Below are 6,000 nucleotides of genomic sequence, written 5' to 3'. Positions count from 1 at the left end.
AAAAGCCTAAAATAAATTCTACTAATTTACTTGTTAAATAATTTTCTATACAACACCGAAATTCAAATTTTTAATACAGAATGTTTTTTGCCCATCATAGTTCATGTTTTCTTGCTTCTATGATAATCAATCATCATTAATGATTTAGCTTAAATGCAAATATGAAAATGATTTTATAAATTTTAATAAACTAAACTTGATCATGCATAATAAAAGTTGGTTAGAGTAACTAAGCAGATTTTACTTTACACGAAGAAATCTGATAGTTAGCAATGAACATTCTCTCTCTTCCTCTTGGGTGCCAACAATTGTGGTAGAGTTACAAAGAAGGGACAATTGCCTCATGACCTGGGTGACCTTATGGATTTTAATCCCATTAGGGGCTATGTCTTTAAGAATTGGCTAATGAATAATGGTTAAGGTTTAAAAGGGAATGGTGTGGCTGGTGATGATGAGATATTGCTCAACAGGGATGGTTGATGGAGTCTCCTCTATCAAGTTTCTGAAAGAATCCATAATTTGATTGAGCACGCAGGACAGTGGTCCTGAAGCTGTTAGGGAAAAGATTGGTCTAATGATTTGTACAATCAAATTCATTCATGGAAACCACAACAATTAATTTATCTTATAAGTATTGATAATGGTTATTTTTTGGTCAAGTTTAGTATTGAGAATGATTTTTGACGGCCTTGTCATGGGTGGACTTCCACTTTAACATGCTTTAGCTGTACCTATCGAATGTAGTAGCATGGGTTAGACTACCGACTTGTCAGTGCCCTATATAAGAAAAAAACAAAATTTATAAGTGAGACAATTCAAAAAATATAAATAGTATTCTTAAATAGATTTGATTGTATAGTTGTTAATATTAATATCAACAAGCTGTTAATTTTGGAGATATAGATTGATGATTCCTTCAAAGGGTTGAATATGAATCACTCCCAATAATTTGCTTTAGTTGTGGGAGATATAGCCATGTTAACGAAGGATGCTCGTTTACTCCTAAGAATGAATCACAATGCAATAACCATCAGAGAACCAACCAGAACAACCGAGGACGGTGTCGCCGGTAGAGAAGGAGAAGTATGTGGACTGGATGGTGGTGCAACGTACGTCACAGAAAAAAAACATGGAAAGGAGACAACTCTGTCAGAGAGAACCAGGGGAGCAATCTAGGTGATTAAATTTGATATATTGGCTAACTTAGAGGAGGATTCTGCTGCAGTTAAAGAGGTCAACAGGGCCAGCTTTGATGATTTTGGCGGTTCCTCTTTGGGCTCTGTACGTCAAACCCATAAGCCCAACAGAAGAGATGAGGGGAAGCTCGGAACATGGGCCCGACAAGGCAAATTCATTCTGGCGGCCCGGTAGCTAAGGCTATTCAAAGAGTCCAATCTGCCGCAGTCATCGTTGGATAAAGACGGAAATACTGTGGTTTCATTTGAGGAGACAGAATATAGACTCAATGTCGATACAGCAGGTGAACCCACAATGCCACAAGCTGACCATATAATGAGCTCCTTCAGGGTTCCAAGGCGTCACGTCTCGTCCTCCTGATGGTGGCGGTAATAGCCTCCCTTCGATGCTGGCTTCAGAGATTTGTCTGTCACTTATTGCTTTAGTGATGTGCTGGTGCATCATGCGTGTTGATTGGTCTTTTTGCAGGTGACTCTTAGCTGTTCTGCTCTTGGTGCGCATCTGAATTGGGATTTAAAGTGTGATATTTGCAGTGTGGCGTATTTTGGGGAGGGGTGAGGTTCTCTTATCATCAATCTTTTCTTTGTGCTCTCTATTTTTGTCCTCCGTTTGGAGCAAGGGTGTGTTGACACCATTTTTTGGATGAAACGGAGTCGACTTGGATTTTAAAAAAGAATGAAAACGGAGTCGCCACCAATCCTTTTTGATGAGGTGTGATCGGGTCACCTCAAAAAGTGGTTGTTTTTTAATAAATGGTTTAATTTTATTAAAACAACGATTTTGGTCTACGAAATTCAGAAAATGAGTTCGGGAGTCGGTTACGCACGAGGAAGGATAGCACCCTCGATACGCCCAAATTGGTACCTAGTTGATTAATTAGTGTCTTAGCGTCGAAAATTGAAAATTTGAAGAGTTTTTAAAAGTACGATCCTTCCTTATATTGTTATTTTAAAATTACTCAATAAATCAAAATGGAAAATGCTTCCTTATCTCGAAGTAACAAGATGTCACGTCCAGTAAGTTAGGATACAACACATCGTATTTTCGAGAGTAAGCTTGCCTTTATTTTTTGTTTAAACCTCATTTATTTTAATTTCAAAAGGATGTTCGGTTATTTAGGATCAACGCGAGAAGAATCGAAGCTCAGTAAGTTAGGGCACGATTTTCTCGAATTTTCTAAATACGAAATATTACCTTATTTTGAAAGTTTAAAAAGGATATTCGGCTATTTGGTCGAACGAGAAACCGAAACCCAGTACGTTAGGGCACGTTTTCTCGAATTTTCCAAACGCAAATATTTCCTTAATTAAAAAAATTTCTTTTTGATGTATGGTGTTAATATGCATAGCAAAACAATAATGAATATGATGGCATAAAAACAACACGAGTAATAGCAACGGAAATAAGATTATTAAATATAAATAATAATGAAATGAAGATAAATAAATAAATAATGAATAGGTGTAAAGAACGTATATACATGAATGTACACAAAATTATGAAATATGAAAATCTATGTATGTATACGTATTGTGAGATTATTAAATATAAAATATATGTAAATATGTATACATGTATAGGTATATGAATTAAAATATGTAAATAGATAAGTATATATATATGCATGTAGAAAATATGAAATATAAAAAATATATTTAAAATAAATAGAGAATATGTACGTGTATATATATATAAATTATAAGATATAGTAAGAAATGTATATGAGTATATATATACATATATATATTAGAGAAAAATGTGTACGTGTATATATTTATGAAAATGAAAATATGTATATAAATATATAGGTATGTACATAAGTTGTAAATATAAAAAATATATAAGTATATATATGTACCGAAATTTTAAATATATAAATAATAGATAACAATAATAATAGTAATGTAATATAATAGTAATAATATCTACAACAAAAGAAATATTAGGAAATGTGCAAATATATATATATATATATAATATTTACAATAATGATGTAAATAAACAACATATAAAATATTTGAAATAACATATAAATGAAACATTTAAAAAAGGTTAATAAATGAATTAAATAGATTTAAGACATGGTTAAAAACAAATGAAATTTGGGATATAAAAGTATAAATATTGGATAGTTAATTAGGGATCAAAACGAAAACCAAACAAGATCTGAAGGCCAAACTTAAAAAAACAAAAGAAGATAGAAAATGGGGGTTAATTGAATGAGGTTGCGAGGGAGGAGGACTAAACACATAAATTTCCCTTTTAGGGAAAGTGCACAGACCCCACCCACCAAACAAAATAGTGCCGTTTCAACACCATTATTTAAAACAAAGATTTTTTTTTGTGTTTCATTTTCAACCCCCAATCTAAAAAAAACAAAAAAAAGCTTCCATGCTCTCTTCCCCTCCCTTAAAATCCTCTCAAGCCTTTTCTTTTCCGGTGAAATCCCGGTCACTGAGCCACCGCGTTGGTCGCGCCGCCACCGTCGCTGGCCACCGCACATGGTGGCCGGAAGTTCAAAAGGTAACTTTTTTTATTTTTTTTAATAATATATATATGTATATGTATATAGAAAGAAAGGAAAAAAAACAAAGAAAAAAAATTCGAAAGAAGAGAGAAAAGAAAAAAAATGCAAACCTTTTTATTGATTTTTTCCTTTGTATTGAAGTTCGGAGGGATTTTTGTGTTTGTCTCTTTTTCAATCTTTTAAAATCCCCCCTCTTTTTACACTAGTTTCCATGGCTTTTATAGCCCTTACACTTTCATTTTCTATTAGTTTCTATCTCTTCATTGCTGCTTGCAAGGTATGGAGGTGCCAGGCATGCGGGGATGGTGTTGGCAGAAGCATGGGCGTGGTAGCCGACATGGTGGTGACCAAAGATGGTGCTAGTGTCAGAGGAAAGTGGGGTGTGGTAGCCAAGGTTTCTTGTTGTCTGTTTCTCTTTTTTTTTATTATGTTGGGCTAGTTGAGTATTGGGCTGGTGGTATTTGGGCTATGGGATTTGGTTTATTGGGATTGATTTTGGGTTTGTTGTATTTTATTTCATTTGGACAATGGGCCCAGCAAATTTGGGCTTCTACAGCTGCCCCTCTTTGCTCGTTTTCGTGTAACGAGAACAGAGCAAAGACTAGAAAGACCAAATTTGCCTGGTCTCGTTGAGGCTTAATTTCTTTGGGTGCTTTTCTTCTTCAAGTAGCCTTATTTCAGTCCACTGCGTCTTCTTGCTTTGATCCACTTCACGACAACTTCAGATACGCCTTGTAGCTTCAATCTACTTTGTTACGACTTCATGGGGATGAGATTTGTGTTTTTAGTCTGCTCCACTACTGCTTAGGGGAATAAGATCTGTCATCTTCACTCTATTCCACTATTGAATGCAGGGAGATAGAGTTATCGGCTTCAATGTACTCCACTGTAGTCAGGGAGGTAAAATCCGCCATCGTCGATCTGCTTCGCTGCCAAATACAGGAAGGCAAGATCTGCAATCCTCAATCTATTCCACTGTCAAATACAGGGACAAGATCTGCTTTCTTCGATCTACTTCACCACCAGTATGGGAAGACAAGATCTGCATCGTCGATCCACTTCCTATCAATATAGGAAGATAGGACCTGCTATCTTCGATCTACTTCACGCCAATACATGAAGACAAGATCTGCTTTCTGCGATCTACTTCGCCACCAATATGGGAAGACAAGATCTGCATCTTCGATCCACTTCCTACCAATATAGGAAGATAGGATCTGCTACCTTCGATCTACTTCACGCCAATACATGAAGACAAGATCTGCTTTCTGCGATCTACTTCGCCACCAATATGGGAAGACAAGATCTGCATCTTCGATCCACTTCCTACCAATATAGGAAGATAGGATCTGCTACCTTCGATCTACTTCACGCCAATACATGAAGACAAGATCTGCTTTCTGCAATCTACTTCGCCACCAATATGGGAAGACAAGATCTGCATCTTCGATCCATTTCCTACCAATATAGGAAGATAGGATCAGCTATCTTCGATCTACTTCACGCCAATACATGAAGACAAGATCTGCTTTCTTCGATCTACTTCGCCACCAATATGGGAAGACAAGATCTGCATCTTCGATCCATTTCCTACCAATATAGGAAGATAGGATCAGCTATCTTCGATCTACTTCACGCCAATACATGAAGACAAGATCTGCTTTCTTCGATCTACTTCGCCACCAATATGGGAAGACAAGATCTGCATCTTCGATCTATTTCCTACCAATATAGGAAGATAGGATCAGCTATCTTCGATCTACTTCTTGCCCCGGGAGATAGAACTATCAGCTTCAATGTACCCACTATAATCAGGGAGGTAAAATCCGCCATCTTCAACCTGCTTTGCTGCCAAATACAGGAAGGCAAGATCTGCAATCTTCAATCTATTCCACTGCCAAATACAGGGAGATAGAGTTATCGGCTTCAATGTACTCCACTGTGGTCAGGGAGGTAAAATCTGCCATCTTTGATCTGCTTCGCTGCCAAATACAGGAAGGCAAGATCTGCAATTTTCAATCTATTCCACTGCCAAATACAGGGAGATAGAGTTATCGGCTTCAATGTACTCCACTGTGGTCAGGGAGGTAAAATCTGCCATCTTTGATCTGCTTCGCTGCCAAATACAGGAGGCCAGATCTGCAATCTTCAATCTATTCCACTGCCAAATACAGGGAGATAGAATTATCGGCTTCAGTGTACTCCACTGTGGTCAGGGAGGTAAAATCTGCCATCTTTTGATCTGCTTCGCTGTCAATACAGGAAGGCAGATCTGC

Source organism: Gossypium hirsutum, chromosome A09 (genome assembly GCF_007990345.1).
Source record: "Gossypium hirsutum isolate 1008001.06 chromosome A09, Gossypium_hirsutum_v2.1, whole genome shotgun sequence".
Lineage (NCBI taxonomy): Eukaryota > Viridiplantae > Streptophyta > Magnoliopsida > Malvales > Malvaceae > Gossypium > Gossypium hirsutum.
This window is presented reverse-complemented; position numbering follows the sequence as displayed.